This window comes from Paramormyrops kingsleyae, unplaced genomic scaffold, assembly GCF_048594095.1.
Source record: "Paramormyrops kingsleyae isolate MSU_618 unplaced genomic scaffold, PKINGS_0.4 ups223, whole genome shotgun sequence".
NCBI classification, from domain to species: Eukaryota; Metazoa; Chordata; class Actinopteri; order Osteoglossiformes; family Mormyridae; genus Paramormyrops; species Paramormyrops kingsleyae.
Window position 1 is genome coordinate 35,993 of NW_027326161.1, and position 11,460 is coordinate 47,452.

Consider the following 11,460-nt stretch of genomic DNA (forward strand, 5'->3'; position numbering starts at 1 on the left):
CGCCAGTGGAAAAGCGCTGTGAATCAATGGATCTCTAGAGAGGAGAGTGAGCAGAGCACTGCATCATGAGTCAAAGATCTGTTCACACCACTGCCTTGTTCTGTTCACATGCAGCTTTTGTTGTAGCTGCCAAATATCTGCACTAGCCCACATTGAAGGATTTGGTAACAGGTGTGGCTTCCCAAGTTATTCTTACCTTGCATCCAATCCCTCACTGTACACTAAGTGGGTATATAAAAATAAACAGATATGAGTCTGAAACTCTTGCAGAAAATAGCTGTTAAAGCATTCATCGGTGTGTGTTTGTATAGTAATGTAAAGCCTGTTATTTTGACATTGTGCGGACCACTTTATCAGTCCCCACAAGGGGAAACTAAGTTTTATAAAAATCCATGACTGCAATCAAAAAACTTTTCCTGTAGAAATGACATGAAAGTTCACACAAAGATATGAATACAAATGTGTGACTGTGTTCAAGCTATTTGCTGAAGGTAGTTGTAGATTTTGGGATGGATGGAACTTCTTCAGGAATCCTGTCTCCCTTTCTGCTTATGCTCTACAATTTGGACAGCTAGCGCAACACCTGTTCTTGCAATCTACAGAAGTTCTTCAACTCCTCCATTGTAGGACGCATCAGCAATGGATATAAGTCTGTAGGACACTGGTGGAGAACTTTGTGCTGTGGTGCAGGGAGAACAAGCAGGACATCAGCAAGACAAAGGAGTTGGTGATGGACCTCTGGTGTAAAAATGTGTGTAGTGAACTGCCACGGATGTTTTACCAATCCATTGAGGCCGGTGTACTTTTACACTGTGGACTGCCAGGAAGCATTATTAGTTGAGGCGACACCAAATGCCTGACCACACTCACCAGGCAAGCCCAGCTCCCTTACAGGACTGACCCTGGACCCCTTGGAGACAATTCTGAACATCCTCCCCATGGGGTGCCCTCTTGGAGCACCTTTTTCCAATGGCTCACAATGGTGCTAAGAAGGACTACTGAGGATCCTTCCACTTTGCACACTTCAGACACTACAACGCCCCCTTCAGATGTGTCCCTAGCATTGCATCTTTAAAGCAGTTGCCACCAACTGCAGCACCCAGATGGAACTAAGGCCCAGCCATTCAGAGTTCACATCAAGTGACACAGTACAATGAAACGATTGCGTCTGACAGGTAAGTGTATGCCTCAGAAAATTAAAAGGCTGAAAGAAGTATTTTTAGAGGGATTATAAAATGGTGCCTTCCTTTGGCAGTATGTTTAAATAATCTGTCCCTTTTCAATAACTGAAGGTCATGCAAAATCCACTGAGAACCCCACAGCCCTGTTTGAGCACCTGCCCTTCAGACCGTGTGTACACCTCAGTAGCATACTGTAGAGCCCTGTCCTTTTGTGCTCTTCCTTCCCATGCTCAGATGACCTCCTGCCAGAGCAGAGCCCATCACAACCACGACAATTCACTCAGGTGTCCTACTCTGTGTCTGAACGCCAAGAAGCATGGGGACACTGGAGACGGAATGGAAGTCCATCTCACACACTGTAGGCTATTTACAGACACCGGTTCTCCTACCTGCTTGCTGAACCAAGCCAAAGCTAATGTTATCATCTTTTAATCAGCGAGACATTTCACCACAAGGGGCACTAAAAGAACATAGAATGCTTGTATGGTGCATTTGCTAGTGATTAACACTGTGAGCCATTCACTGTTAGTAGAAGTCATAAAATTACGATTTTGCCATCATTTCTGTAATGCAATTCCCAGTAGGCACTTCTCCATAATCTAGACCCAGGATTCATTTTAAAAATGGAATTTAGAAAGCAGCACTTCACTTTGATGTAAATATAGCACTACGTGAATGCTGATTTAATAAACAAGGATGTTGATCAGAAGAGGAACAGAAGGGATAAATAAACTCATCTAGTACTTCAGTATCCCTGTCACTCACATGCAGTCCATTCAGCCAGGGATAATTCTCCTCTTCTATGTTCATTGTTGTCATAAGATCTCTTTCATTCTATAATCTGTATGACCGTACAGGTCTTCCGTACATGTTTGTGTGCTTTGTTGAATTTCTATTTTTATACATAGTATTCTGTGAAGTGTTTCTCCTTTAATATTATGTACTTCATGTTTGGCATTGGACCACAAACAATTCTGGTATGTTGGTACATACTGGCAGTAAAGTAAGTTCTGATTCTGATTTTCCTCAGATGGAATATACACTGCTGGTTGTGGGATTACCACAGGAACAGTCAGAATACACATAATGCTTCCTGCGATTAGAGGTTATCCCATGTAGAGGTATAATACACATAATGCTTCCTGGGATTAGAGATTATCCCATGTAGAGGTAGAATACACATTAGATTAGATTAGATTAGATTAGAGATTATCCCATGTAGAGGTATAATACACATAATGCTTCCTGGGATTAGAGATTATCCCATGTAGAGGTAGAATACACATTAGATTAGATTAGATTAGATTAGAGATTATCCCATGAACAGGCAGAATATACATCACAGTACCTAGGTTTACAGATTATGAAAAGGCAGATATAGTGCTGATATATGGGAATCACCGCCAGTAGTGGGTAAAATTAGGACACGCAACAAGTGTACAGAAACAAGTCCTGATTTTCAGAAGCAAAGCGGGGCTCGTGAAGATGCATGACAGTCTGTCTCCTCCCTGTCTTTAATCACTTGAACACCCCTCCCCCACAAACCTGTTTGATGTATGGCTCATTAGAACATGTGACCAGGAGCAGATGGCCAAAGGGTGTCATAATGGGGGAAACGTGACCAAACAAACTGTTCCATATGGATGGTGTGACACGGAGCCATCACTAACATTTCAGCAAAGGCACCTGCTGACCTGTAACTGTTGACCTGTGAGGTTAGTTGACAATCGTCTCATTCAAAGTGGAAGTACATCTCTGCCAGGGTGATCAGGGGTATGGGAAGCCAGGGGACAGAAAGCAACCTGCCTGGGGGGGTAAAGTGGGATGCAGGTAGCATGGGCAGACACACAGAAATCTCACAGCGGCAAACATACAGCTTTCCTGCCCCATTGGAGCATGATGGATTTATTCATTAAAGTTATGCTGCCCGGATCAGTGACAGGAAATTAACAGAGGACAGCCCAGTGATACAGGCTTCTGAACACATAAACTAAATAAACAGTAGTAGAGTGAACCAAGACAGCGTATGTGACATGTTTGTATTCACATCTTTGTGGGGACTCTCCATTCAACAGCAGGATTATGAACCAAGGCGGTGTCTTGGACTGTGACAGCACAGTAACAATTCAATGACACAGAATTCTGAACAGACAAACTTTATAAAAAGTAGGATATTCAACTAAGAGAATGAATCACTGTCTGAGACACTAACATCACAATGACATCACAGGCTTCAGATCACACATTAAATAAACATGGATATTCAAGAGAATGAATCACTGTCGGTGACAGCGGCAGCACAGTTACATTAGAGGCCTCTGAACACAAGAACCAAATACAGCCTGGAACCTGCACAGTGGGGTGATTTGGGTTTCACTCCAGAAGGCAGATGCGTGCAGGGATGCTAATTCAAATGTTAGCCTGCTTGTCCTCAGCTCAGTGTCGTGCAGCAGGGCTCTGTGAAGGGACCTTATTCTCCAGAGTGGTTTTAAAGGGGACCGTGCTTCAGAAACTGTTCCCACCTGTCATTAAGGGACTGCAATCCTTACAGTCTCAAGCCAGATGCGTGGCAGTTTGTTGGAATTTTTATATTATTTTAATATCAGTTTGTACCTGGGAAGTAATTTGTAAGAAATTTAAAACCAAATAATCAGAATGTCAAACATATAAAGAAAAGTAGCTAACAAGCTGTTGCTGCTGTTAAACTCTATAGAGATAGACTGATAGATACAGGCTGGGAGATACACTTAGACCGACAGACACAGGTTGAGAGATGCACTTGATTGATGGATTCTGGCTGGGAGATACACTTAGAGTGACAGACACAGGTTGAGAGATGCACTTAAATTAACAGTGACACAGAGATATGAAGGGTTCCACTCTTCAAACAGGATCTCTGTGCTCCAGTTGGGATCTATGGCCTCCAAGCACTCCGCTCTTACTGCAGCTCAGCCAGGCTGGGCTGGGCCCGGCGAGGGTGGCGGGGGCCACTCGCACTCGGCCTTCTTTATGAGGGAGATCTGAGTGATGTGGGGCCTCTGACAGCCGTTCTCTGTGTCCTGCTGTCCTGCCCGCCGGCTGCGTGTGTGACGGTAAGAGACCTGTTACAGCTAGTATGCATGGAGTGGGTCCTTGCTGAGCCACAGGCAGGCCAGGCCTCGTTCCACATCAGTTTTGTGTGCAGACCTCCCTGTGAGCAAAAACAAATGGCTAATTTAACATGCGCTCTGACAGGCTCCTGAGGGCCAGTGGACCCAGGGTTTGCTTGTCCTCCTCACAAGCTGGAACAGCCGGGAGCCCGATCTGGATGGGCCCACTGCCAGGCCTACAAGAGCCGGCACGCTCAGCCACAGGTGTGCGCCGTGGCACTAGCTACCTAACGGACCCAAACCTTCATCTATCAGCACCAAACTGAGGGCATCGGTGACCCAAAACACATCAGAACCATATATTCTGGGGAAGTCAGTATGCGAGGAAAGGTACTGGACCAGTGAACACTCATCATCTCATCAGAGATCGATCAACCATGCTCATCATGTGACACTATCCTCAGTACATGTGGCAAAAAAATCCGAGGTGCCATTGTGGGTGTGAACACTGCCCCCTGGTGTTCAGTGAGTGTGGGCTCGACATACCGACAGGCATGTTTGAGAGTCTGCCTAAATGAATTAATTTCCTCCTTTTTCAACAAAATCAACTCAATTAATTTGTTTAAGGAGCAAAACAGTTTTGAAAGGGTCCGATAATTTTACCTGGATAATGAAAGCCAGAGAACAGCCAGGCAGGAACTCTGGTTGTCTACGATACATCTGTCCACATGGACGTAGATCCTAGCCAGATCACAGACTCTCTCTACAGCACTCAGCCAGGGGACCGCTCTTCCAGGGAATGCTGAGAACGCGAGACCCAAGAGGCGTGTTTTGGACAGAACAGGAGCAGTCAGTCACCGGGTATAATCAGTGAGATTGATGTGCACACCCACCAGGGATATGCACACAGCGCTGTGTGTTCCTGTGGAGGGCTGTCATTTCGGGCTCTGCTATTGTGAGTTCCTGTGTGGAAGAAGAGAAGCCTTCCAAAGCAACAGAGCACGGCTCTGTGAGTCACTGAAGGCAGTGTTACCCAAGCACACTGCAGCTCAGCGGCTCCACACGTGTCTCCAGCCCAGAGCATGCTGGGACTGCATGCAGACGGCTCATGCATAGAATCAGCCCTCAATTTCTGGCACAGGGGTTCCATTACCATCACGCCTTAGGGTGTTCTGGGAGAGTGAAACACAGGATCGACAGGGTCAAACAATGCATCGCCAGTGCTGGACCCAACACCATATTCAGTGTTGCTGGCGTGCCACAGGTTTCTGCTGGACCAGCAGTCTCCGCATGAGCAGCTCTTCATCCCAGCAGCATGGCGGGAAAACCAGCTGTGAGTGGCACCTTCACTCTGTACACAAACAAAGGCACAGACACTCACAGTCTATGGCTCACAGCAGATATTTGGAGCCCTCTGGCATCCATTCCTGGGAAAGACAACATTCCATTTGCTGGGCTGCTTGGCCCGTCAGTGTTTTGATGAGCTCTCAGAGACTCGGCACTGAGGCTCGAAGTCCTAGTGCCTTTGTCTGAAGTTGCAATAGCGGCACCTTCACCAGCATTCACCAATGCTTCCCCGCACTTCCCCATGCATCCTGCTTTGGGACAGGTGGGGGGAGTCAGGGCGTGAGCGTTGTTTAGCACTGCTCTTAGTCCATCATCCAACGAGGTCAAGCTTCTTTCATTCACTTGGCAAAGGTGTTTTACTGTCTGGCACTTTCTATAAATGTTAAGCTGACAGACTGGAAGATTGAAACTAGACCCCTTTAGCACCATCCTCCCATTTTTATTTATTATTTTTCAGATTAAAAATGTATTTATTTGTTCTGACAGAAGTTTTATAAAGTTTCAGCTGGCTATTATGTATATGAATTTCCTGATCTAAATGACTGGTTTGAAAAACCTTCAGGGTAGATCTTAAATGTCTCCTATTCCTATTTTAATCCCTGCTAATCAGTATTGTTTGTATCCAAGCCATGCAACAACAGATAGCAAAACTAAGATCTTTCCTCTTCTACAGCAACACAATAACTTATGTACGTCCCTCCTCAGCGTTCATCCTACCAGCTGGGATTCCACCAATCAGGCCTCAAGTTGAGTGAGACATCATGGAGATCAGTTCTCAACTGAGGGCAACTCTGGTGGTGAAAAGGTAGGACCACATAGTACTCCCTGGGGGGCATCTGGGGTCAAACGGTGAGGAGAAACACGCACAACGGATTCTGCCTGCGGCTGTCAACTTCAGCCTGAGCAGTGCCTATGGGTGTCAACTGGACCAGAGATGGATTAGGTCTGTCCAGAGATGCAGGGGCTCCGTAGCTCAGGCAAAATTGGTTTAGATCTGTCATTGACCTGCTGACAGAGGTGCATACTGGGAAGGCCACATATGAATCCATTCTGAGGGTGTGCTTGTCTTTTATACTTCCTGTTAGTGGTCAGACAGCAGATGAAATTGCAGAATGTGGTCTGCAGTCTGTTGAACAGTTCAGGTTAACGGAATATTGATCCAGAGCATGGATCCCAATGGAAGCTGACTCCCAGCACAGCAGAGGCATTAAATATAAGGAAAGGAATGAATATTGCTGAATGACAGTTATGAAGAAAAGTGGGCCTAGTGGAGTATAACATATACCTAGCCAGCTCTCACCAAGGCATAATGACTCGGTTCATTCACATTGAAAGGTATGACATGAAGCACTTCAGCGATTTCTACAGACACCGGGAAAACATTAAAAGAATTCACAGACATCTGAAAGCACCAAATATACCTATAGCCACTGGTATTAATGTCAGTTTTTCTACGATATATGGGTTAAACGGAGGGTTTTAAAAAGTGGCGTAATGCAGAGTAGACTTTGGTACAATCCAGAGGGATGGTCTCCTTTGTACTGAAGCCATTTAAAACTAATGTCTACTTAGGAGACATTACTCTATAAAGAGCAAGTTGAGGGAGGCGTAAAGACAATTTCTCCACAGGTATTAATAAAGTATCAGTTATTCTAATTATTTAAAATGACTTTACCTTAAGAAGCTTACTAACAGAACAGTGTTCTTTATTTTTTAAATCATTTTCCCACTTTTTGCTGCTGTTCTCTTTCAAGACGAAGGGAATAATGATAAACTGAGGTAAGCCTTCAGTAGCATTTACAGTAGTGTGGTGTCCAGCTAGCAGCATTTACCTGGTCACACTGTAATGGTGTCACGTCGAGGGCAAGGACAGAGGCGAAGACAGGGATGGAGGAAAACCAAAAGGGGCTTTATTAAAGAAAACTACACTACAGGAAGGGCGAAGGAAACAGACCACAAGGGGTCCAAACAGGGTAGGGAGGATCAGGCAAGAACACTAGACACAGGACACACTGGGGAGCACATGCAGGCAGCAACATCAATGACTGGACTGAGGATCGCAGGACTGAAGGACACTTTTTACAGGGCATGTGAGGGAGCAGATGGGACAGCGGGGAAGACAGCAGGCTATACGTACACTAAGATGGGAGACACAGTGGAAGAGGGCAGGGCAAGACACCAGATGGGCACTGCTGCGGGACAAGGGCGCAGAGACCGAACACCATTAGGGGACGAGACAGACCAGGGTAGGCAGGGGCAACACCAGCACAGGGCACTCTGGGGGCAAGACGGGACACCACTAGGAGAACTTATATATTGTCTTATTGTTATTGTCTTATTGTTTTTAAGTTTAACACAAATATTTTCTCTTACCATTTAAATATAAACAACCATATTTAGAATAATGGCCACAGCATCTACAGTTTAAACAACTAATTATAAATATATTTCAATTGTGCCGCAAAATTTGCATGTACTATATCAGTGTCACGATCCGCTCCGTCCGATCCCGATGTGTGCCACGCCCCCTCATTACCTTGTGTTCATTCCTGTTTGTGATCATCTGTGTCCTGTTTCATTTGATTAGTCCTGTGTATATTAGACCGCGTCTCCCCATGTATGCCAGATTCGGCATTGTATTGTCCGTGGATGTCTCTGCGTGCTTGTCATTTGCCAATTAAACCCCGTTACCTGACTTCCTGGCTGCTGTCGCCTGCTTCCCGGCTCGCCTCCGTTGCCGAACGTGACAATCAGAACATAAAAATAAATATAGAATTAAGTATGCTAACAAAACATAATCTGAAGAAATAGCAAGAAACATACGAAGAGATGCTGCTCACCTCTGCGCCATCTCTCTGTCAGAAAGTTTTTGTTCAACCTGCAATTATTTTGTTAGAACTATTGAAACCACCGAGATTTTTAATTGGTCGAAAAGTATGAAGATATGTATTGTCATTATTTTCAACGAATGAAAACAAAGAATTTATTGTCAGGGAGGGACGAATTTGTAGCTGGTCCAATCAGGAGTAGTATCTTTAGTTTGTGCATACTGTAGCTGGGCGTGATTGGATATCTAGCCGCCTTTCAAGCCCCCGAATCATGTATCTACTTGTCAATAGGAAACCACGCAGCTCTGTCTATAATGTCTGTCTGTAATTTTTTTTATGACATTATGTTTTTGCTAGGCAGCATTACGGTAATGCGTAATACCGCTGTATTGGGGGTGTACCACCGCTGTATTTCCATAGCTTGTTGACGCAATTAGCATTTTAGCGACGTTGGTAGGGCGACGTCAACTCTCAGCGAATTTCATAGGCAACATCTACAATTCAGGAACTAGTAGGTCTTCAGATAGCTGTTCACGCTTTTGAGAAAGAAGACTATAGTTCTTGTTATTCAAATTCTGTATCCTGGTATTTTTAATTTCGAAGATATGTAATATACAAGTTTTTTGATAGACTAAATTTTGGTTTGATTTCTATTTTATTTTATGTTAAATAACGTTCATATAAAATCATTTTAGAATTAGTGCAGTGTTTCGTTTAAAATTAGTGCAGTGTCCTTAAAAACTGCATGTTCAAACCTAACGCCATGCCATAACTGCTTTGCAGATATTTCATTCAGGAATCTATAGAGGATATACGTAAGCCAGTCTGTGTATGTTTGTGTCTATGTGTGTTTGGGTGGGTGGTCATGTATATATTATGTTGTGGGGACCAAATGTCCCCACAGTGTTATAAAAACATGTTATTTTGACTTTGTAGGGACATGTTTTTGGTCCCCAAAAGAAAAAACTGACTCAGTTTTATAAAATTCTGTTAATGCAATCAAAGGAATAATAATTCCAAAAGTCTTGTATTTTGTTTGGTTACTTACTGTTACTTCTTGCTTACTACTGCAGGGATTTTGGATTAAGGTTGCCATAATTAGGATTGGGGTTATGCCCATACAAATGAATGGAGAATCCCCACAAAGACTCAGATACCTAATCTGTGTGTGTGTGTGCGCGCACACGTGTGTGTGTGTCTGTTTGTGTGTGTGGATTAGGTTTATATTACATGGTGGGGACCAAATGTCCCCCGCAATGTGATAAAAACCTGTTATTTTGATGCTTTGGGGGTGTTTTTCAGGTCCCCACAAAGATCTGTCAATACTAATAAAAAACTAAAGATGCCAGAAGTCTTGTATTTGGTTTGGTTACTTATGGTTAACGTTAGGGCTGGGTAGGGGTTAAGGTTGTCATGTTGGATTACAGTTTTCCTCATAGAAATGAATGGAGAGTCCCCACGAAGATATAATTATAACCCTATGTGTGTGTGTGTGTGTGTGTGTGTGTGTGTGTGTGTGTGTGTGTGTGTGTGGTATCAGATCAGTTCCTGAGAGTTCAGTAGTCTGACGCCATGTTTCTGAGTCTGGGTGTGAAGGCCTGAATGCTTTTCCAGATGCTAGGAGGGTGAAAAGATAATGTGAGGGGTGGGTGGGGTCATCCACAATGTTGGTGGCTTTGCGGATGGAATGTGTGATGTGAATGTGCATGATGGATGGGAGAGAGACTCTAATGATCTTCTCAGCTATCCTCACTATCTGCTGGTCTTGTGATCTGAGGCTTGGAAAAACATGTTGTGCTGCTCAACCTTAGCACAATGATATGGGTGAATCATGGACGCAATAGAATTTGGGGATGATTAGTCCATACAGGGACAGAATCATTCCATACCTCAATCACCTCGTACGTATGTCTGCTAGGTGGAGTTGGAGTTGCTCCTAACTGTGCACAGTGGAGTTGAACAATCACAACTTCCCAGAATTTTACAGTAACAGGAGGACAGTGAACAACTCTTATTAATTCTATGCTGTGTGGACGATGTAATCGCCCACGAGTTTGCCTTAATACACAGGACATTCAAGCCATTGCAGAATACAAACCACAAATGCAGCTCCCTCCACCAGCAACGCCAATGTAGAAACTGCCACAAAATCCATGCCCCCTGATAACCAGCCCCTTATATTTTCACTACCGTCGTGGGGACCGTACTACAAAGAGTCAACGCAAGGTAAGCTGCAAAGTGCAAACAAATTTACAACTCACCATACATAGTGCACTACGTTTACTTTGTTTGTACTATGTGTACAGTCTTTGCACCTTGTCTGTTTGGCACTATATGTCGGTCATTCCTGTTATTCAGTGACTTTTCTGTCCTCATGGTTTACTTATATTTTCTCTAACATGAGTCACATATTTAAAACAAATATATATTTAGGTCTTCGTTATCACGTAAACAGAGACAATACGTATTAAAACTTTTATTGATATATGTATTAAGGCTGCCGTGATTAGTGGGCGTAGTCGATGACATGTTCTTCATGAATATCACTACGCAATTATTGGAGTAGTTATTCTCTAAAGCCCTGCAGTGACATGTAGTTTGTTGTTGTCAAAATGGGAGGGGCCAATACAAAGCACGGGTCTTAGGGAATTCTGATTAAATATACAGGCTTATTAATCCTGTTAATATAATTAGCATATGACCACTATTACTGTAAATAAATTCACAAACCGCAAAACTAACACCAATTGTCTGTCTACCTGCAAGGATCTGTCTGCAGACTGAAAAACTGGGGAATGAAGTGTAAACCGACCAATCAAACCACAATGGACTCGTTGGGGGAGGGATTAGACAGAGGGTGAATAGAGATGTGCATCATGAGAAAACAATATGTTCTTTTCGAACACTGAAGCATGCATACTCTATTCTAGTAGATCATAAATATAATATTATAAACTGAAAGTGAGCAAAATAATGCCCTTTAAGCAACAGTAGGCTGCTGTCCATGGTGCTGAA

General features: G+C 43.8%; 1 long non-coding RNA gene across 1 annotated transcript; it reads right to left on the reverse strand.

The window, feature by feature from the left end:
* Positions 1-5,381: 5,381 nt before the first annotated feature.
* Positions 5,382-8,502, reverse strand: LOC140587409 (uncharacterized). Its single transcript, XR_011989114.1, has 3 exons — positions 8,458-8,502; positions 8,309-8,346; positions 5,382-5,621 (listed from the first exon to the last, which is right to left on the reverse strand). It is a non-coding gene; the product is annotated as an uncharacterized lncRNA (long non-coding RNA).
* Positions 8,503-11,460: the final 2,958 nt, after the last annotated feature.